Genomic DNA, 25,427 nt, shown 5'->3' with positions numbered 1-25,427 from the left:
CATAATTTACGTGCCGTGAGACGCTGTCTATTTGGATGTCATTTCATAAGCTTCTTTTTTTCAAATTTGTTTAATTTTGCTGCTTATAATCATCTATATTCCACAATTCAATGTGTCCCTTTCTGGTTACAGATTCTGTGTTCAATAGCCTACGTGATCCTAACAGTAATAAGCAATCTATTTATACATGTAGAACCACGTGCAGTTAATATCAACTTGTGATAGAAATTAAACGTGAATGATGCCTGCTAAAGAAAAAGGGACAGCGTTTCAGAAATTAACACTTCTGTATCAAAAAAATACATCACTGTTTAACTGAAAAGTGAGAATATATATTTCGGTGTACAATCAATGTAAACAATGCAAATCTCTACACTCCTGGAATATGTCATAGCCAAATCGGAGGTTCAGTGTGCGCAACCATGTTGATGAGTCAAGAAGACTAGTTTGATCCTTTGATAATAAGAATATACAACATTTTATATAGCGTTCTATCTATCTAGAATAAGACACTCTAAAGCGCTCTACAAGAAATAGATATACTATTTACACAATACATACAATCAGCATATACATTAATCAATACAAATTTGAGGTATTCGCAGGAGCTGCCTTATCAGTCGCTAACTACTAGTCCTCTGTCACTTGGCTAATATCTCCCTATGTATGTATGCCTGCGTGTGTGCTGGAGATGTGTTGTGCTTTGTTTGTAGTGGAACCGTGCTTCTAATGGTATCATTTATAGTTCTACCTCATTGGCAATGGTTTTGTTTGTTGGTTTGGGAAACGTTTAATTCCAAACCAATGAAAGATAAAGGCTCATTTAATTATTTCTCGTTTGTGTTTGAAAATCCAAACTTCAGCTCACCAGCATACCAAAGAGATAATTTCGATTACGTCATTATCAAATGATTTGACAACGATATGCCGCTGAAATGCATGTGATGAACTCTTATCAAAAAGTTATAAGAAGTGTAGGTTTTGACATATCTTTAAAATCAACAACAAAAAACCTTAAGTTTTATCATCGAACGTATGCAAAATTTATTAATATAACCGGCCCTGTATTAAACCGTCTATGTTGAATGCTAAGTAGGAGTCTAGAAGCCGTCATGGAGGTTTAAATTATAATAATGACTGGCACTATACTTTATAAAGGGAAATTTTCGCCCAGTCAAACTTTCGCTCTACGCCAGTACAATCTGTTATCGCCCAGTGCTAATTTCGCCTTTCACATTTGATTGTTTATATCTATCGTGTCGTGTACAAATTTTGGCTTTTATTGGCGATGGGCGAAAAAAAGCGAAAGTTTCAGCAGGCAGTTTACAGGGCGGGTGCAGACCTTTTCCTTAAAGATGATATTTTCAGCTGAGCGGGCTATATAACGGAACGGGCAATACGCAAAAAATACGGCACCTCAATACACACACACTCACTGCCATGTGTTGCCACCCTTTTTTCCAAAGCACACATGCACACATACAAACTACCGCGTGGTGCTCCCCTCCTTTTCAAGCACACATGCACACATACTAACTACCGCGTGGTGCTCCCCTCCTTTTTAAGCACACATGCACAAATACTAACTACCGCGTGGAGCTCCCCTCCTTTTCCAGCACACATGCACACATACAAACTACCGCGTGGTGCTCCCCTCCTTTCCAAGCACACATGCACACATACAAACTACCGCGTGGTGCTCCCCTCCTTTCCAAGCACACATGCACACATACAAACTACCGCGTGGCGCTCCCCTCCTTTTCAAGCACACATGCACACATACAAACTTCCGCGTGGTGCTCCCCTCCTTTTCAAGCACACATGCACACATACAAACTACCGCGTGGTTCTCCCCTCCTTTTCAAGCACACATGCACAAATACTAACTACCGCGAGGTGCTCCCCTCCTTTTCAAGCACACATGCACCAATACTAACTACCGCGTGGTGCTCCCCTCCTTTTTAAGCACACATGCACAAATACTAACTACCGCGTGGAGCTCCCCTCCTTTTCAAGCACACATGCACACATACAAACTTCCGCGTGGTGCTCCCCTCCTTTTCAAGCACACATGCACACATACAAACTTCCGCGTGGTGCTCCCCTCCTTTTCAAGCACACATGCACACATACAAACTACCGCGTGGTGCTCCACTCCTTTTCAAGCACACATGCACACATACAAACTTCCGCGTGGGGCTCCCCTCCTTTTCAAGCACACATGCACACATACTAACTACCGCGTGGTGCTCCCCTCCTTTTTAAGCACACATGCACAAATACTAACTACCGCGTGGAGCTCCCCTCCTTTTCCAGCACACATGCACACATACAAACTACCGCGTGGTGCTCAACTCCTTTTCAAGCACACATGCACACATACAAACTTCCGCGTGGGGCTCCCCTCCTTTTCAAGCACACATGCACACATACAAACTACCGCGTGGTGCTCCCCTCCTTTCCAAGCACACATGCACACATACAAACTACCGCGTGGTGCTCCCCTCCTTTCCAAGCACACATGCACACATACAAACTACCGCGTGGTGCTCCCCTCCTTTCCAAGCACACATGCACACATACAAACTACCGCGTGGTGCTCCCCTCCTTTTCAAGCACACATGCACAAATAGTAACTACCGCGTGGTGCTCCCCTCCTTTTCAAGCACTCATGCACAAATACTAACTACCGCGTGGTGCTCCCCTCCTTTTCAAGCACACATACACGCAACTTACAATACAATATGACTCACAGTCGTGTAAACAGCAACGCCGATTCCCGCAATTAACGAATATATTCCAAACATTAGTAGTAATACACACAAAATAAGGATAAATTTTCTGTATATTTTGTCAGTAAGTAACGTTGGTGGCTCCTCGCCATAAAGTGTCAATATTGTGATGATAGGCGGAACAACGAGAGTTTGGTAAAAGGCTCCAAAACACCCCGTCAACGACATCAGCAGCTGATACTCTGGGACCAACATTGTAAATGTACCTTTAATAGAAGGGAGTCAATATTTTAATTTAATATATTTATTAAATAATTTTAGTCTGAATCATATCAAATACTCTGCTGAAGGAGCTCCATCTCAGTGCCGTCTGGTAAATTTCGTACATACAGTAGCTTCCCCTTAATTTCGTTTTGGGTATACCTTTCGCATTGTTGAGCAGGAACACTTCTGTTGAGTCGGTTAGAGCGATATTATTAAAAAAAATGAGGTTCGTGGTTAGAATCTCGGTCTAATCCCGCTTAATTCACACTCACAATACTGTTAATTATTATCGTTTCATCTTAATGATTTTTGTCATTAAAGTCGCGCGAGGTATGGTTTTCTTTGTTTGTCAAAGTTGTAGTCTATTTGTTTGATAATATACTTACTACATAGAATCAGCAGCACGACTCGACAAATGTATTCACCGTATTTCTGAATACATTCCATACTGAATCTGTCCTTTAAGTTTGTCCATATGAGTTCGACTACCACGAACACATTCATCCCCATGGTGCAGTACATGATGAAAAAGGAAAGAATCTTCACAGACTTGTATATCCTGAAACATAGGATTTTTATCTTAGAACTACATAAATTATCATGTTTCGTAAAATATCTCATATCATGTACATGAATGAAAGGGAACATTTCATTATTGGAAGCCATATCAATATATGCAGGCTGAAATTGTGTTAGTATCATGATGGCATTTGCCCTATACGTCTATAATACGTCTAGTAAAACAATAACCTATATTTTTTTTTCTTTTTAGCACTCTATTAAGGTTTTTATAGTTATTATTCTATAATTACATCTATATGTATTAGGTTTGAAAAAGAGATGGAATTTATTCGCTGTTAACGTTCCAGGTTTATGCGGAGTCCTTCTCTGCTCTGATTCCAATCAGAATTGTTCTGCAAACAATAACTGTAGTTGTCACATATTTCTGATTTTGCTTATGACTTGGTGTGCCCTTGGCCGCCAGCCCTGGCTCGACTGGAGCCTCGCCACACGAAGTCGCGATCCGGGCCGGGCCGGACTGGGGTTCTCGGGTACAAGACAGGTGCCACAAAAGTACAAAAAAAATCTGGGTTCCCTGGGCCTTCCCATCTGATCCATCATCCTTAAGGGAAATATCACATTGGTTATCAAACATCAGTCGGGCGGTGTGTAGAAGGTTAGTTTTCTTTTGTATTCTGCGACACATTAGTATGTGACGATACATGTACATTGTTAATCTTATTTGTGTTTTTTTATTTGGTTTTAATATATGTCTAAGTTTTATCGATTCAAAGTTCTAGTTTTGTTAGCTATTCATACTCTCTTTTTAATTTTATAAAAAGGTTCAAATTAATGCGTGGAATGTTCAAGATATAATTAACTTGAAACACTAGCCAGATATCCTCTTTAATATGCAATATTAAAATAAAATTGTGATTTTCACATGTACCTGTTATCCTCTTTAATGTTAAAGGGTTTTTTAAATAGTAAGGTTTTTGTTACAAAACATCCGCAAGAAGTTTCAATATGTAGTTTTGATGTACATGTTACACAAAAATATCTCTCCGGGAAATAACAAATTTAGTTAATTGTTTCACTTACCAGATTACCCCGTGGGGTATAAGATGTAATCAAATTGTTATACTTATACCTGAAGGATTCAATATGTAACTCACCTGTGTCACTGCCAGATATCCCCATGGTTTCGTCATGGGATATTATCATTTAATATTAACATTTGCATAGCATTGTCATTATATAGTCTATTTGAAAGCTGTGGCGTTGATGGGACTTTAGATACCATGCACCAAGAGCATAATTAAAAGCGTATTAATCTGAATGACACAGCTTTGCAAGCAAATATCATATAGCGCCCATTATGATGTTTGCTTACAAAGCTGTGTCATTCAAATATATCTTAAATACAGTGTACCATACAAAAACAGTTAGATGCTTCATTAACCTGTTATACTTACCAGATATCACTTGGTAGGTTCAATATGAAATTTACTTGAGTCATTTCTCCAACTTTTAGATATCCAAAAAATCCAGTGCCAATGTGAATGCAGATCACAATCACAAATGCAAGTCCTAGCAAACCATTCCAGCCGTCAAAGTTCTTCTTTATTTTCATTCGTTCCCTTATTGGCATGATCTAAGACCAGATGTATTTAAGAGAAACAAATAGATAATTGTTGTTGCATTTTAAGGTGGGGGATGAGACCTTTATCAGACATCAATTCATTGTATGAATTGTTCTCAAGTTTTGAAATTACAAACTGAAGAATATCTTATATGTTCGATGTTTCCGGAATTATCCATAAAAGAGATTGCAGTCGAAAAAAATGATCAAATACAGTCAAAGGTGTGTGTCTGCTACATAAGGGTAAAATTAAAATCGTTATTCGATTATACAGCTGATGCAACTAGGACAAACAATGACAAGCAAAGAAAAAATAATAGTAGAATAAGACAACATATTCCGTAAGAATAAACGTCTTAATTTCCATTGAGTTAGAGCGAAATTCGTTGAAATGTTTGAAATGGGCTAACACAAGATTAAAGTTCCGTTTAATTTGTAAGTTTATAAAATTAGACCGAAGAGAATATATCTTACCAGAACTATACCGCCATATGAATACATCACATCATTCGCAAATGATGTTAATGGTATGAAGTCTAAACGCTTGCTAGCTGGCCGCGTGCTACTATCCGGAAGATCTCGGCAGATGTACTGGAAGGTTATTATACATATCCCAAGGAGAGCAATGTTCCCTGCTGTTGCGAAACGGGAGAGCAGCTTGATTCTTCGAGTTAAGAAAAGGGGAAGAAGAAGCACCGTGATAGCAGCAATGGTCAGTGTATCGCTTACGTCGACGTAAGGGTGTAGAGCCTTGGAAAACAAAAATAACATTTTTTTACGCTTAGTAAGATTTGTAACTTATTATCGTTGTTTTTTCAATATCAATAGTTCACTAAAATATATGTGCCATTGGTGGAGGACCATATATCTATATTTATATTGCAATGCATTGAGAAGGCAAATGTTGTTAAGAGACTATAACAACATTTGATATTGCAACGTCATCAATCTCTATTGTGAAGTCATCCATTTCATTGTCGTCAAGACTTTATTTGCTGTTCGAAAAAATTAAATAAAGCGTAACTATTCTGTCAAAATGTAAATATAAATAATGAATATTTTAGCAAATATTGTTATGGTCCTAAAACACACATTTAGGACCATAACAACATTTGCTAAAATATTCATTGCTTAATTGAGTATCCTAATAGCATGATTTATAGAACTAAACACATTTGGGACGCAGCTGCAATATAATGTAACTTAGCAGTGACATGCGTATAACAAATTAAATATGTTTTGTGGGCGGTTAAAGTATGTGTTTGCACCATCATCGTATTAAAATATACAAAAATGAGGAGTAGTGTTCACAATATTCTTGTATTGCATGATAAATATAAGTTTCGGAAACTCAAAAAATTGTATATTGATGTCCATAAAATTATTAAGTACTAAAATGTACTGCATGCAGAACGCTTCCTTCAGATACACGAAAGTGTGGTAAAAGTTTGGGGTCATAATCTAGCCCCATCTGCCAGTTCAAACATTGATCCCGCTTTCTTTTTATGTCATTACCACATTGAAATATACGACATGTAATATAATTTTAAATTCCATGATGATAAGGGCCAGAAGGCAGACTGTGATAAACATATCGAGTTATAACATCTCGCACCATTTGGAAAACTTCACGCATCGGAAAATTTGTTTGTTTTATGGTTTAATAAAATTGAAAATACAATAAGCATAATACAGTATGCCATACCATTTTCTAATTTTATTATGATATGAGCTTGCTTTTCTGTATATTGATTCGCATGAGTTTTGTGTCATAAAGAGCGATACAATTACTCATGTCAAAATACCTGCATCAACTGTATGGATGAATTTCAACGAATCGAAAATTATATGAACGGAGATAGAATCCTTAACATATAGCTACATTTGCAAAATACGAGAAAAAAGTTAGATAAATTAATTAAAAAAACGGGTCTACTTACATCTTGTGCAAAAAGATTCATAACGGAAATCAGATCGGGTATTATCAGACCACAATTTATTAATATAGAGCAGTTCATAGAAAATCTGAAACAGATAATACCGAAAATAATGTCGTCATTTCCGGAAACGTACCGAAATACGGATAGTAGTTATAATTACTGACATTTGTATTTTACTTTTATGATAGGGTATTAAACTACCCCCTTGCTTATTAGAATACTACACTCTGAATTGAATCCTATATATGTATAATAATAAATGTCCTCTCTTCAATGTATCCAAAGAGGATCTTGCAAGGATTTAAGATTCTGTTTATCATATAGTCGTATAATAACAATACTTTAATTCTGACATGTTTTACATATATATAACGAAAAAAAAATATGAAAAAGGAGATAATTCCAGCAAAAATTATAGAGACATGACATCATATAAAAGTAGAAGGCGTTTTGGCAGCTGTTAAGTTATGATATTTTTAATTGACTGTTACGTCACCATAACTGTCAATATTACTATTTCTTGAAAAGGTAGCTATATACTGAATGATAAAAGGTAATAAAATTAATCATATTTTCTGCATGCATTTTAATAAACAAATGATAACAAATATTTTTGGTTGCAAGATTTCCACAGAAGAGATTATTTGAATATGTCATTTTTTTAAACATGGCACCTAACGCAGATTTGAACTCATCTAATTGTTAATCTTTACGACTATTTAAACAGAAAATGCTAAAGAAGAAATCCAAACGTTGCCACTTACTTGAATTTTCCGGCATGATTTTGTAAACAAGGGGGCCCCAGTTTCATACTCTTCTCCACTACTTTCCCAATATCACCAAATCTTTCACCAGTTCTACGAGATATGCAATTAAAAAACATAGTAGGAAATTGTAGAGGAGATCAATAGCTTGAATGGATCATTAATTGATTGGTTGATTGATTGATTGTTTGTATGAATACGGACCCACAATATGTAAAATCACCATCTACGGTGCTTTAAAGTAACATGTATGTATTTTGATTATATTTTATTATCACTTAATAACAGGTAAATGCAATTTCTGAAGCAAAATAAGGTTTGCCAAACATGAGTGTTACCTTTCTGTTAAACGCTGGGTACTTCTAACTAAAATCAGAGCTGCAAACTCGTTTAAACAGCCGTAGAAAAGAAGTCCGCCACTTCCGACCTATAGAGGAAAGAACATTGTTTGCAATCTTTATTTGAACAGATAAAGAAAGGTATAATTAAACAACAAATATTAATTCCATATTAAGATGAAGAAAAAAATGTCAAATGTCAAATGTTGTTACTCATGTTATTTTGTTTTTTGATTGCTTTATGAAAAGGACAGTAAGGTTTTTGTGCAAACAATTTTAACATTGTCAACATCACATATCAAATATGTTAAAAATTAATTTAACTAAAGAATGGGGAAATATTCAGCGCCTTCATCGTGTAAAATATGATTTTGGCGACCATAAAACGTATTCCTAATCTTCATTAACCTGCGTGTCTGGAAACCCTGTGTTGTATTACATTCGTCGACAGTCGAAATATATCACGAAAATCAGGATATCTGGAGCAAGCTCTGAAATACCGTAGCAACTGCGACATATAAACGCCGTGGGTGGAGAAATAGGGATGTTATTATCAAGACAGGATGCTTTAATTATAACTTGGGCTGTAGCTTGCAGCTGTTGTAATGAGATTTTTTAAATATAACTTATAACTCAATTTGCATTAGATTAGCCATTTTATTATTACAATAATAGCACTTTTTGAATATGTATCTGGCCCACACAATTTGCCAGGGTCGCGGTAGCTGAGTGTTTAAGGCGTCTGGCATTCTGCTAGCACTAGCCCTCCACCACTGGGTCGCGGGTTCGAGGCCCAATTGGGGTGGTGGCAGGTACGCTGGTCGGTGGTTTTTCCCTAGATACTCCGGCTTTCCTCCGCCAATAAAACCTTGCACGTACTTAAAATGACCATAGCTGTTACTAGGACGTTAAACACAAACAAACCAAACCATATGATAAACTGGTGATTAATACAGGAATCAGGGTCACTTGTTGTCTAATCTTGTGAAAAGGTTATTGCTGATACAATGTATATACAGTGTACAAAATGCGTTATAACTTGATGAAAGTAACTGAAGCGTGCATCTACAGTATCAAGAATCACTGGCGCGATACAACAGTTTCTAAACACAAACGGTCTCTTAGTATATGTGCTCTACTTCTTCTACTTCAGTACAAATAGGTCAATATGCCATGGCTCAACACACGAGAACAGTAGGAAAAATGTACGAGTATTAACATTGAATATCATTAGGTATATGACCTGTTAGATTTTGCTGATAATGAATGTCACACAAAAATCATATAGATATGTCTTAACAACGTTCAGGTTACAGAGGTGGAAAATTGTTTTGTGTTGCCTCTCGGTGAAAACCTGTTTTTGTTAATTTCCATGTTTATGAATATTTGCCCAGATTTTGTTTACTTTAAAGTGTCATATTTAAATGGAAGCTTAAAATGAGATGATTCAAATTTCTTGTGAATCGGTTAATTGCCGTAAGTAAAATAGAATAATGCAACTTAGTAAATACACTCTAAAGCGGGTATAATAAAAATAATAAAAACAAATATGAGGTTTTGTGATGACTATATAATATATCAATAAAGGTTTAAAAATAAAATAAATTAATGGATTTGTAAAAAGAATGTGATTTTTTTCATTTGATAAACAAATATTTTCCGTTCTGGCATTCCGAAATGTCTCATTCGTTTATTAGGGGAACATATACAATTGTGTACACAGGAAGGATTTAAATAATTTATATTTAGTTATATACTTTACCCATAGACCCAGAAGCTTGACCATGTAAGGAAGACCAAGAAAGCCAATGCCGATATACGATGGTATGAGAAGCATAAATCCTTGGAAATCTCTAAAATTCAAAGAATAATATAATAATACAATCAATATTATATAACATAATTTTAAATGCTTAGCATTGCGGACTCCCAGTGAGAAATATATCTCAAAACTGTTGTTCCGTTTCGACCTTGCTTATTTCTCGAATGTCATAATTTCAATTATACAAATTAACGTTAATTAATGTTAATTGAATATATAAAAATGTGATAATTAAGTTGTGATAAACAGATTGAATAGGCAATGATAAATTTTTCTATTTAGAACAGATGGCTATTGTGATTCATGCATTTTGGCGGTAATGGCCAATATGATCAATTAATAAATATATAGAAATTTTTCAAATATAAACTTTCTATTATCATTAGCCTCGACAATATAAAAAAAACAGCGTAATTAATAAGTCAAAAAATAAGTAGCTATGTTCCTGTGTTTTATCACCTAAATAGTTTACTACGTCATAAAATAATTATTTAAGATCTGATATCATCAATTTATTGTTTCAACGGGCTAATGTTTTGTTGTGACATAATATAAACAACTGAGGAGTACGTTTCAGACAAGCCAATTATATTATGAAATTTGCATGACATTGAAGCGGTGATTTTCGTGATATAAAACTAGCTGGTAGGTCAAAGCAAGATTGTGTATTGATCAGAAATATACTAATACAATGTACATCAGCTGTTTCGTGTCAAAATGAGTATAGATGTGTTGTGTACTCTGAATTAATGCACAAAGGGTAGACAATTAAATTACATAAACGTGTTACTTATAAACAGTCAAAAGTATTTATTTATTATTCTTGTACAAAGTATAATAAAATCAATGGAAATATAGGGTTGAATGTATCGATACGCTTGGGGATTCTGATTGGACGTATCGGTAGGTGTTTACTTACGTTAAAGTGTCATCGTCTTTTATCCGTTCTTCCTGGGTGATACTTTGTGAATCTGGGTTAAGGATTTCATCCAATGACGAGTAATTTAGTCCATTCTGGCAGCTTTTAGGTAGATCGGTATTGTTGAGAGACACGAGCTCCATGGAATCTGAAGACATACTTTCCCCTACATGTAAACTGACTACTGAGCTACTCTACGTTAGACGCAAGTGCTCATATAGGTTCACTGAAGGGAAACTGTAGGAAATGATTACGGTCATGCCTGTACATATGTATCCAATTATATGTATGAACCAACTTCAAACGTTTAGCTTGGGAAATGCACATTTGTTCCGTGTTGTGGTACGCTGACAATATATATGTTACATACGGACAGTTGAATGATTAACATTTTTATCGACAATGATATTGGTTCATTTTTAAATTGCTTTGCCATTGTGATTTATCAATACTGATTGTAAAAACTGATATGCAAATTAATCTATTTTATAGTATATTAAACATTTCGGATATTATATTTTGTTTTGTATCTACTGGTGGACAATCAGTCCCTTTGGTTGGACGTAACCTTGTAGCTAATGGTGTACTATCAGTCCCCGATGTAGGACGTAGCTTTGTAGCTACTGGTGTACTCACAATCCCCGAGGTTTGACTTAGCCTTTAGGGACAACGGAACCAAATCAAAAATAGATTATGGGTTTTTCCCTTTTGGGCAGAAGATTTAATAGGAAGGTGAATGCCTCGGGGCCTGCTGGTTGGATATTTAGGTGGCAGCAGTTTCAAAAGTTTTATGTGTGGGTTGAACAATATATATAGATGTAATATGCATAAAAAAGAAAAAAGTCTGCTTTTGCCCGGGTGATTTTATCAAGTGTGTAATTTGTTGTAAATTTTGTTCGATTTTTGGTGCCGAATTAAATACAAGATGGCGGCCCCATATAAAAAAAGGTTCAAATTGGCAGAATTTTTAAATATTTTATTTACAGTTGTGTGAGATGATATTCTTCAAAATGAGGGCAGGTAAACCAGTGTGGATAACCCCATTTAACCAGGACAGTGGTAAACGTTAACACTATTGTCTATGGGAAATCATTTATGTCTGCGGTCCTTATAGAAAGATGCAGAATACGACGTTTTACACCAATCAAGCGTCCCTAGAAACCAGATGATGGGACCCACCAGCATATTTCTGGTTGTGAATCTAGTCATTGATGTGTTTTGGCAGAATTTAGAGGGAAATTTAGCTGCAAGAGGATACTATGATGGAAATATACACCCATATAGAGCGTGGAAGGGGCCCATGGACCAGGGAGGATATGTGCGTATTGTGGTTAGATGGTCAAATGGACACAGAACAACACAGAGTTCTCGGACTGTCACAGATGGTACATTATAGATTGCTGAAGGAGGATTTCCCGAGGGGGGACTGTGACGTCATGATTTTGAAGGTCAGTCATCTCTGATATGAACCTGTTTTTTTTTATTAATAATCTATTTATTTATCTTTCTTTCTGTGTGTCTGTCAGTGTGTCTGTGTGTCTGTCTGTGTGTCTGTGTATCTGTGCGTCTGTGTGTCTGTGTGTCTGTGTATCTGTCTGTGTGTCTGTGTGTTTCTTTCTTGTAAGATATTTATTAACAAATAACAAAAAACATTTTTTTTTAAAGTACTCAATATTTTAATGTTTCATTTCTTTTTCTCAATTATAACTCTGCCTTTCACATAAATTTCTTCTTATTTTTCTTTTGAATTTTACACCACAATCATGTCTTTTTTTATCTTTATCTAGGTTCTTGGACACAGAGCTCCCAGCAGTGATTAGTCTTTAGTCTTTACTTTTGTGTCTGTTTTTGGCTCTGTTCTCTAAATAATTGCTGATGTCTTGAATTTTTTACAAAAAGTCCAAAATTAAGGGGGAATAGGTCTTAAAATTAAGTTATTAAAATCACGCTGTTTGCCAGTGGGTGACATTGTTTTCAATGTTCACCAGAATGTTATGAGTAATACCAATCTAAAATTGTGTTGTTTTTTTATACAATGTTTATATTTTTTGCATATAAATTAATCCCTTTAATTTTGTTTTGGATATAGCTGTAGCGCTATTTGGCCAGTGCTTCTCCGTTAAACAACTTTTAAATAGGGATTCACCATCGCCATCGCTGACAGCTGTTTGTTGTAAGGGGGGGGGGGGGGGGGGTTAAGCTTATTTAATTAAAAATTTAATAACGAGACCTTTTTTTCTAAATTTTAACAGTGTAGAGTAATCGATATCGTTGTTTGCCATCAGGCGACGAAACATATTTTTTTTAAACTAACCAGTTGTAATGTTTATGCATCCATTTTGGTACTTCATCACGAATGTTCGTAGCAAGAAAACGACATAAAAGAGATATTCAAATCGAAAAGTACATTAGGCCCAGAGTGTTCATGCAACTTTTCGTTTGATGAATTGTCGTCGTCGTCATCTTCGTCATCATCAGCATCATCAATATCATCGATAGCCAGGGTTTACACTCACTTTCGCTCTCTTCACCCCTGGAATATGCCACTGCAATATTGAAAGCACATTGTTGCTGAGACAAGAAGACTAGTTCCATCCTTAGATGTACATTAAAAGTATCTGTCGGTCGCGTAACGGTAAAACTTACTGCCTTTTAAGTCGGGTGTCGCTCCTCTGTAATCTTCAAAAGACAGGTACCAGCCTAGCGATTGGTCAGGTTGTTTTTACATGTGACCAATAAACACATGTCTTTGTGTCTTCGATTTCACTATGACATATTCCAGGGGCGAAGAAAGCTAAAGTTAGCGTAACCACTGGATATAAAGAATGCATCATCAAGCAAAGAGATGAATTTGTCGAAAATTGTAAACAACTTCTTCTATGGAGACACCAGTCTTGTGGTCATGAAATTCGTATTTAATTTTTTGCTTGTTGAACAGAAATCCTAGCCAATAAATATGAATAACTGAAAACAAAAAGGTTTTGACATTTCAAACAATTTACAAAATTAAAATGGATCCGGTAAGATATATTGATGATATTTTGCCCCCGTTTTCACAAATTTGATTTTTTTTAGTGTTTTTTTTTTTTTCACCTGAGACAAAATAAAAAGCTAGTCGCATGCCTTCGAATTGTTATGACATAGTCCAGGGATGCAGAGAGCGTCAACCCCTATAGCTAGACAAAGGTTGTCAGTATAGCGAGGTACAATGTATTGACAATATCTTATATCGACAGTATTATGAAGAATTCAGTTCCTCCTGACATATGTCATTGTCAAATTATGTTATTTTCGAAGATGCGTGCAGATACAAATCAAACATGCCATCACTAGAAATTTATTGGTGAAAAAGAACTGAAATATTACCTGTAAAGAATTTCCCGTTGAAAATTTTCTTCATAGAGTCGTTAAAATGTTGAGCATGCTGGCCGTGGACGATTTTGTCTACGCTGGTAAAATATCGATTCGCCCAGTGTTTATTTCGCCTTGACATCAAATTGTTTAATTGTATTGTGGTGTGTTCTGCATTGTCTAAAAGAGCGAAAAACTCATAATTCAATCTAAATCGAAAGCAACAATTGCTATTATCATAACATTTCCAGAAAAGAACAGCTGACAACTTTATGTACCTGAGGTTGGAAGTGAACCTGTTATTCATTGCAAACAATAGGTTTTAAGTAGCAGATTACCCGCGGACAATCTACCGGGACGGGTTATCTGTAGACTCCTTTCCTTAAGATGACATCTCGAGATGGGCGGGTTTATAACAGAGTGGGTAATACGTTAAAAAATACACACACACTCATTACGCGTGTTGCTCCTCTTCCTTCCCACGCGCACATGCACACGACTTACAAAACAATATGAAACACAGTCGTGTATACAGCAACGCCGATCCCCGCAATTAGCGAATATATTCCAAAAATAAGTACTATCACACACAATATCATGGTCAATCTTCTATCAACTTTGTCACAAAATGATGTTGGTTCCTCTTCGCCATAAAGTGTCAATATTGCGATTGCAGGAGGAACAATACAATTTTGGAAAAAGGCTCCAAAACATCCCGTCAATGACATCAGCAGCTGAAACTCTGGGACCAACATGGTAAAAGAACCTTCAAAGGAAGTGAATTAATATATTAATATAATATATTTAATTAATAATTTGAATGTATATCATATCGAATGTTCTGCTTATCGATCTCTATTTCACTAGTATTTTCGTATAAACAGTTTCCTCCCCTTAATTTTGTTTTGCGAGGACTGTTGCTAATACACTTTTGTTGACTATGTAGTACGTCGGATAGAGCAATAGCATTACAAACTGAGGTTCAGGGTTCGAATCCCGGTCTATTCCCGCTTAATTCAATCTCACTACGTTACACTGATGTTGATTATGGTTTGTTTCATTCATCTTAATTATTTCTCCATAAAAGTCCCGCAACGGTAAGGGGCTGATTCACAAAGCTATAGTCATGAAAACAGTTTCCTATGAGTATTTGCAGTTTGTTGGCACTGGTATATGTACAAGGTATCTGAACACCCAGTCTCTTCTACTCGCTTTGTTATTATACTTACAACATAGAATCAGCAGCATGACTCGACAAATGTATTCACCGTAGTTCTGAATACATTCCATACTAAATCTGTCCTTTAAGTTTGTCCAAATGAGTTCGACTACCATAAACACATTCATCCCCATTGTGCAGTAAATCATGAGAAAAGATAGAATCTTCAAAGACTTGTATATCCTGAAATATAAGATATATGTCTTAAAACCACATTCATGAGTCAACAAGACCAACAAGAACCGTGTTTTGCCTCAAACAGTTTGTTTCATATGGTTTCAATCTGTGTAAGTGTTGTGACTTTATTTAGGCTGAGCATATTCTATTGTATGCTATTAGCAAATTGTTGCACAAAGCTTTTGATATCGTATAAATATAGATGAAAAATATATCGTTAATGTGTGAAGATATATTATTTCATCTTATTTCTGTGTTTTATATTTGTTTCAATATATGTCCACGTTTCAGCGATTCTGAGTTTGTAAACGATTCATATTCTATTTTTGATTCATGTTTATGAAAGGGTTCAAGTTATTGCGCGGAATGTTCAATATATAATTAACTTGAAACACTTCCCAGATCTCCCCTTTTATTAGAAATATAAAATAAACAAGTTTTGTTTGTAGATAAGTTGTAACACTTACCAGATTACCCCGTGAAGTATAATATGTAATCAAGTTGTAATCATGGAAGGTTCAATACGTAAATAACTTGTGTCATTGCCAGATAACCCCCATAGGATATTACATGTCATTCACATGTCAAACTGTTAAATATCTCCTTGGGATAATACAGGTAATTAAATTGTAACACTGTCATGTATATTATCGATGTTATCCTCATGAGATATCATAATTTATTAACCTGTAATACTCACCAGATATCACTTGGGAGGTTCAATATGAAACTAACTTGAGTCATTTCTCCAAATTTAAGATATCCAAAAAATCCAGTGCCAACATGAAAGCAGATCACAACCACCAGCGTAAGTCCTAGCAAACCATTCCAGCCATCAAAGTTTTTCTTAATCTTCATTCGCGTCCTAATTGGCATCACCTAAGACCAGAGATACAGAGATATTTAAGAGAAACAAAAAGATATTTGAAATCAATGAGGCATTTATCAGACATTAATTCAATGCATAAATGGTTCTCAAATGGAGAAATTACAAACTGAAGAATATCGTATATTTTCGATGTTTGAGGAATTACCCGAAAAAGATATTACAGTCGCCGGCATGCAGTCAATCGTGTGTATTTGACTAATAAAAATGCGATCAAACCGTTGTTTTTATATACAGTCAATGGAACAAGGACAAGTAATAACAAGCAAAGGAAATATCTGCATCGAAATAATATTAGCCGCCATGTAAAACTGTAATTCAGTTTAAGTAAAATGTGTAAGTTTATCAAATAAGATCAAAGAAAATATACATCTTACCAGAATTATACCGCCATATGAATACATCGCATCATTCGCAAATGACGTTAGTGTTATGAAGTTTAAGTGCTTTCTAGATGGCCGCGTGCTAATATCCGGAATATCTCGGCAGATGTACTGGAAGGTTATTATAAATATCCCAAGTAACGCAATGTTCCCTGCTGTTGCTAAACGGGAGAGTAGGTTGATTCTTCGTGTTAAGAAGAGAGGGAGAAGCAGCACCGTAATAGCAGCTATGGACAGTGTATCGCTTATATCGACGTAAGGGTGTAGAGCCTTGGAAGACAAATGTAATAGTACCTTTTACGCTTAGTAAGATTTGTTACTTAGTATAGTTGTTTTATCAATACCAATAGTTCTCTACAATTAATGTGTCACTGCTGATAGACAATAGCTCTGTGACTTCCTCCATACTCCAGGACCGGAGTTACGCTCGCTTACGCTCTCTGCACCCCTGGAATATGTCATGCCAAAATTGACGGCTTGATGAGCACCATCTTGTGGATGAGACAAGGTGACTAGTTCGATCCTTTGATGTACATCAAAAGAATCTCGCGGTTGCGTAACGGTAAAAATTGGCTGGCTTTGAAGTCGGGTGTCGATCCTATGTAATCGTCAAAGGACATGTATCAGCCTGGCGATTGGTCAGTTTTTTTTTAACACGAGACCAATCAAACGGCTATTTTGTGCCTTCGATTTTGCTATGACATATTCCAGGGGTGAAGAGAGAGGAAGTGAACGTAACCCCTGGATATCGAGGATGCATCGTCATGAAAAGTGTTGTAAATTGTAAATAACTTTTTCTAAGGAGCTGCCCGTCTTGTGGTAAGGATTTTCGTATATGTTTTATAACTTGAATTATAACAGAACAGAAGTCCTGTCAAATATGTAAAAATACCTGACCTTGACCTACACTAAAATCACGAAAATCTCATGGATATAATGAAATATAATGATTGATCATTTTTTTGTCACCTGAGACCAATCAAACAGCTATCTTCGTGCCTTCAGTTTTGCTATAACTTATTCCAGGGTTGCAGAGAGCGTAACCCCTGCAGTATCGAGGATGATATCTATGACAGTACTATAAATGTAGGGGTTGATTTATCCACATGGCATGATTTATAGAACTAAACACATTTGGGACGTAGCTGTAATTTAATGTAACTGTACAGTGGCATGCGCATGACAAATTAAAGATGTTTTGTTGGCATTTAAGTATATATTTGCACCATCATCGTATCAAAATATATCTAAATGAGCAGTAGTGTTCACAATATTCTTGTATTTTATACTAAATATAAATTTCGGAAACTGCCATCCAAGGTTACATATCGAAGTCCATAAAAGAGTTAAGTAATAAAAAATATACTGCTTCCAGAAAGTTTCTCTGAGATATAAATAATATGTGGTAAATGTATCGGGTCATAATTTAGCACCATCTCTCTCAGTTCAAACATTGGTTCCACCTTCAGTTTCTTGCTGCACCACATTACAAAATAAAATATAGCATACAAGTTGTGTATATAAAGATGATAAATACTCGAAAGGCAGAAAACATTTAATTGTGATAAACATATCGAGTCATAACCATCTCGTACTTTCGGCCCACTTCACGCATCGGTTAAACCGTCTTTTATGGTTTTATCACAATGAAAAATACGACCATGCCATATTTGTTTTAATTAGCTTGGCATGCCTGCTTCATTCTGATTCTAATGGTATAGTGATTTGCTTGAGTTTTGTGTCATAAAAGGATATATATCAACTGTATGAATGAATTATTCAACGAATCGAAAACATTATGAACGGACATAGAATCCTTAACAAACAGCTACAAATGCAAAATGCACGAAAAAGAGTCAATAAATTACGTAAAAACACATGTCTACTTACATCTTTTGCAAAAATGTTAAGAACGGAAATCAGATCGGGTATTATCAGACCACAAGTAAATATTATAGAGCAGTTCATAGAAAATCTGCAACAAATAATACAAATAGTTATTATTAATGAAATATTGATCGTACTTTTATGGTAGGGTATTAAAATGCCCCCTTGATTTTTGTAATACTCCACTCTCAATTGAACCCTATGTATGCATACTAATACATTGCTTCTCTTTAATATATACAAAGAGGATCTTGCAAATATTTAAGATTCTGTATATCATACAAAATATTTAATCATATAATAACAATACTTTAATTCTGACTTGTTGAATATATATAGAACGACAAAATATAAAAAAGGCGATAAATCAAAAACTATAGAGACATGACATCATATAAAGGTAGACAGCGTTTTAGCAGCTGTTATATTATGATATTTTTAATTGACTTTTACGTCAACTTAACTGTCAATAGCACTATTTCTTGAAAAGGTAACTTTATACTGAATGATAAAATTATTCATTTTTTCTTCATGCATTAAATAAAGAAAAGATGACAAATGATTTGGTTGCAAGATTTCCCCAGAAGAGATTCTTTGGAAATGTCATTTTTAAAACATGGAACCTGTTGCAGTTTTGAACTGATCTGATCGTTAATTTCTACGACTATTTAAAGAGAAAATGTTAAAGAAAATATACAAAAGCTGCGACTTACTTGAATTTTCCGGCATGATTTTGTAAACAAGGGGGCCCCAGCTTCATACTCTTCTCCACTACTTTCCCAATATCACCAAATGTTTCACCAGTTCTACGAGATATGAAATAAAAAAAAATTAGTAGGAAATTGTAGAAGAGATCAATGGCTTGAAAGGAATTATTGATTGATTGGTTGATTGATTGATTGATTGATTGCTTGTATGAATACGGACCCACAATATGTAAAATCACAACCGATGGTGTTTTAAAGGAACATGTATGTATTTTGATTACATTTAATTATCACCTTATGACAAGTAAATGCATTTCTGAAGGAAAATAAGTCAAACATATTTAATACCTTATTGTTAAACGCCTGGTACTTCTAGCTAAAATTAAAGTTGCAAACTCGGTTAAACAGCCGTAGAAAAGAAGTCCGCCACTTCCAACCTATAGAAATAAGAACCTGTTTTCAATCTTTACTTCAACAGATAATGAAAGATATAACTAAACAAAATACCAACTTCAAACTATTACAATGATAAAAGAATGTCAAATGTAAATTTTCCTAAATGTTGTTACTTATGTTATTTGTGTTTTGCTTGCGCGCTGGAAAGGACATTAACTTTTTTTCGTGCAGACGATTTTAACACCGTCAAAATCACAGATATCAAATATGTTAAAAATCGATTTAACTAAAGAATGGGGAAATATTCAGCGCCTTCATGTATATTATGATTCTGGCAACCATAAAACATATCCTTAATCTTCATTAATCTGCATCTTTGAAAACCCTATTTGCAATTCTAAGTCTCTCGGAAGTCATAATATCCGGAGCAAACTCTGGAATACCGTATCAACCGCGACGCCGTTGGTGGGGAAGTAGGGATGTTATTATCAAGACAGGATGCTTTAATTATAACTTGGGCTGTAGCTTGCAGCTATCATAATGTACGGCATGTGCAAATGTAGAGATTTATGAAATAAAATAGAACTTATAACTCAATATGCATTAGCCGTTTTATTAATTACAATAATAGCACTTCAGTTTTGAATATGTATCTTGCCAACACAATTTGCCAGGGGTTCGCGGTGGCTGAGTGTTTAAGGCGTCTACCATTCTGCTACCACTAGCCCTCCATCACTGGGTCGCGGGTTCGAGGCCCACATGGGGCAGTTGCCAATTCCTGGCCGTAGGTCGTGTATTTTCCCTAGGTAATCCGGCTTTCCTCTACTAATAAAACCTTGCACGTCTTTAAAATGACCATAGCTGTTACTAGGACGTAAAACACAACAAACCTAACCATATCATAAACTGGTGATTAATACAGGAATCAAGGGCCTCTTGTTGTCTAATATTATGAAAACTTAATAAAAATACGAACTGCTGATACAATGTATATACAGAAGTATAAGATGTATTTTAACTCGATGAAAGTAACTGAAGCATGCATCTACATTATCCAGAATCACTGGCGCGATACCAAATTATACCACAGTTGGGGTCCTAGTATATCTATCTTGTCGACTACAACTTTAGCACAAATAGGCCAACATGTCATGGCTCAACACACGAGAACAGCAGGACAATTGTAGGAGTATTAATATTGGATATCATTAGGTATATGACCTGCTAGATTTTGCTGATAGTGACTGTCACACAAAGATCATATAGATATGTCTGAACAACGTTCAGCTTACAGAGGTGGACAATTTTTTTTGTTGACTCTCGGTGAAAACCTGTTTTTGTTAACTTTCATGTTGATGAATATTTGCTCGAATTTTGTTTACTTTAAAGTGTCATATTTAAATGGAAGCTTAAAATGAGATGATTCAAATGTCTTGTGAATCGGTTGTTTGCCGTAAGTGAAATAGAATAATGCAACTTAGCAAATTCACTCCAAAGACAAGTATAATAATTAATAAAAACAAATATGAGGTTTTGTGATGACCATATAATATAACATTAAAGGTTTAAAAATAAAATAAATTAATGGATCTGTAAAAAGAATGTGATTTTTTCACTTGATAAACAAATGTTTTCTGTTCTGGCATTCCGAAATGTCTCATTCGTTTATTACGGGAACATATACAATTGTGTACACAGGAAGGATTTACATATTTTATGTTCAGTTATATACTTTACCCATATACCCAGAAGCTTGACCATGTAAGGAAGCCCAAGAAAGCCAATGCCGATATACGATGGTAGGAGAAGCATAAATCCTTGGAAATCTCTAAAATTCAAAGAATAATATAATAATATAATCAATATATCAAATAACATAGGTGTAAATGCTTAGCATTGCCTACTTGCAGTAAGAAATATATCTCAAACCTGTTGTTCCGTTTCGGAATAGAGAACTATTGTGATTCATGCATTTTGGCGGTAATTGCCAATATGATCAATTTTGATAAATATTACAAATTTATCAAATTTAAACTTTCTATTATCATTCACCTTGACGATATTAAAAAAGCAGCGTAAATAATACGTTAAAACATAAGTAGCGGTGTTCCTGTGTTTTAGCAACAAAATATTTAACTATGTCATAAAATAATTAACCAAGCTCTGATGTGATCAATTTGTAGGTGCAACGGGCTAACATTTTGTCGTGTCATAATATAAACAACTGTTTGAGGAGTAAGTTTCAGACTAGCCAATTATATTATGAAATTTGCATGACATTGATTCGGTGATTTGCGTGATAGAAAACTAGCTGGTAGGTCAAAGCAAGATTGTGTATTGATCAGGAATATACCAGCTGTTTCGTGTCAAAATGAATATAAATGTGTTGTGTACTCTGAATTAATGCACAAAGGGTAGACAATTAAATTACATAAACGTGTTACTTATAAACAGTCAAAAGTATTGATTTATTATTCTTGTACAATGTATAATACAATCAAAGAATATATAGGGTTGAATATATCGATACGCTTGGGGATTCTGATTGGACATATCGGAAGGTGTTTACTTACGTTAAAGTGTCATCGTCTTTTGTCCGTTCCTCCTGGCTGACACTTTGTGCATCTGGTTTAAGGATTTCATCCAATGACGAGTAATGGAGTCCATTCTGACAGTTTTCGGGTAGATCGGTATTGTTGAGAGACACGAGCTCCATTGAATCTGAAGACATACTTCCCCCAACATGTACACTGACTACTGAGTACTCTACGTTAGACGCAAGTGCTAATATGGGTTCACTGAAGAGAAAATGTAGGGGATGATTACAGTCATGCCTGTACATATGTATCCAATTAAATGCATGAACCAACTTCAAACGTTTAGCTTGGGAAAAAACACACAAACATCTGTTCCGCTTACAATATATATGTTACAGAAGGACAGCTAATGTTGTACTAAAAGTGACAGAGTTGGACGTACATTGTAGCTTTGTAGGTACTGGTGTACTAATAGTACCTGAGGTTTAACGTAGCCTTGTAGCTACTGGTGGCCTTTCATTCCGTATGGTTGGCTGTAACCTTGTATCTACTGGTGTACTTACAGTCCCTGAGGTTGGACGTAGCTTTAAAGTTACTGGTGTACTAACAGTCCTTGAGGTTTAACGTAGTCTTGTATCTACTGATGTACTATCAGTCCCCGATGTAGGACGTAGCTTTGTATCTACTGGTGTACTATCAATCCCTATGGTTTGACGTTACCTTGTAGCGACTGGCGTACTAACAGTTCCGGAGGTTTGACTTAGCCTTGAAGTTAATGGTGTACTAAAAGCCATAGGGTTTGGCGTACATTGTAGCTTTGTAGCTACTGGTGTACTAACAGTCTCCGAGGTTTGACTTGGCCTTGTAGCTACTGGTTGACTATCAGTCCCCGAGGTTTGACTAGCTTTGTAGCTACTGGTGGACTAACAGTCACCGATGATTGACGTTACCTTTTAGCTACTGGTGTACTAGCAGTCCACGGGGTTTGACGTAGCCTTGTATATACTGGTGGATAATCAGTCCCGAGGTTGGACGTATCCTTATATCCACTGGTGTACTATTAGTCCCCGAATCGGCTGTAATCTTTCATCTACTGATAGACTATCAGTCCCCGGGGTTGGCTCTAACTTTATTTTCATGAAATGCTAGTTTAAGTATGAATTATTTATGTAGCCTTAAGTAGAAACTGTAACGTAGTGGATAGGTATATTTCCCTTCACGCTGTATTTTACATGTTTTTCGGATAAATTAAGCATGAATTTTAACTATTTTGACCTAAATTATCACTGATAAGTCGTAAATGGACGAAATGGCCATTAATCGAATTTTTTTTGCCCGTAGCTGACATTTTGTTCAATGTTCACCAGAATGTTATAAGTAATACCAATCTAAAATTGTATTTCTTTTAGTACAATGTTTATGATTTTTGTATATAAATTAATCCCTTTAATTTTGTTTTGTATATAACTGTAGCGCTATTGTGCCAGTGCTTCTCCGTTAAACAACTTTTAAATAGGGATTCCACATCGCTGACAGCTGTTTTCAAGCCTATTTAATTAAAAATTTAATAACGAGACCTTTTTTCTAAATTTTAACGATTGGCTAACGAGAGTAACATTAATACAGCGTCGAGTGATCGATATCGTTGTTTGCCATCAGGCGACGAAATATATTTTTTAAAACTAACCAGTTGTAATGTTTATGCATCCATTTTGGTACTTCATCACGAATGTTCGTAACAAGAAAAACAGCAACATTGAAAGCACATTGTGCGCCACCTTGTTGCTGAGACAAGAAGGCTAGTTCGATCCTTTGATGTACATTAAAAGTATCTGACGGTCGCGTAACGGTAAAACTTACTGCCTTTTAAGTCGGGTGTCGCTCCTGTGTAATCTTCAAAAGACAGGTATCAGCCTAGCGATTGGTCAGGTGTTTTTTTACATGTGACCAATGAACACATATCTTTGTGTCTTAGATTTCGCTATGACATATTCCAGGGGTGAAGAGAGCCAAAGTGAGCGTAACCACTGGATACAGAGAATCCATCATCAAGAAAAGAGATGAATGTGTCGAAAATTGTAAACAACTTCATCTAAGGAGCCACCTGTCTTTATTTTCTGCTTGCTGAACAGAAATCCTGTCCAATATATATAAATAACTGACATTGGCCTACTATGAAATCACGAAAATTTAATGGATAAAATGAACTGTAAACTGTTACATCATTTGCCGTATAGCTTCCTCGATTTGGAAACTATCGATTTTATTTAAATAAAATACCTTGAGGCATGTTTACGATCCTACGATTTTTTAATAATGAAACATAAGTATTTTGCCTGCATCTCGGTGCAATAAGGCGCTAAGACCCATTTTTAAGTGAATGATCTTCACCAATATTGACGATCAATGTAGCGAAGGCAAATGAGTTAAAATTACAGCACAGATTTAAAATCAAAAAACTTTTGAAATTTCAAACAATTTACAAAAGTAAAATGGATCCGGTAAGCTAGATTAAGGATATTTTGCCCCCGTTTTCACACATTTGATTTTTTTAGTTTTTTTTCTTCTACATGAGACAAAACAAATAGCTAGCCGCGTGCCTTCAAATTTGCTATGACATAGTCCAAGGATGCAGAGAGCGAAAGTGAGCGTAACCCTTGGAATACCGAGGAGGCGCCAACCCACATATCTGGACAAAAGTTGACAGTATAGCGAGGTATAATGTATTGACAATATCTCATATCGACAGTAATATGAAGAATTCGATTGCTCCTGACATATGTCATCGTTAAATTACGTTGTTTTCGAAGATGCGTGTAGATACAAATCAAACATGCAAACACTAGAAATTTATTGGTGAAAAAGAACTGAAATGTTACCTGTAAAGAATTTTCCGTTGAACATTTTCTTCATAGAGTCGTTAAAATGTTGAGTATGCTGGCCGCGGACGACTTTGTCTACG

This window comes from Mizuhopecten yessoensis, unplaced genomic scaffold (assembly GCF_002113885.1).
Source record: "Mizuhopecten yessoensis strain PY_sf001 unplaced genomic scaffold, ASM211388v2 scaffold6971, whole genome shotgun sequence".
Lineage (NCBI taxonomy): Eukaryota > Metazoa > Mollusca > Bivalvia > Pectinida > Pectinidae > Mizuhopecten > Mizuhopecten yessoensis.
Note: the sequence above shows the minus strand (reverse complement) of the source record.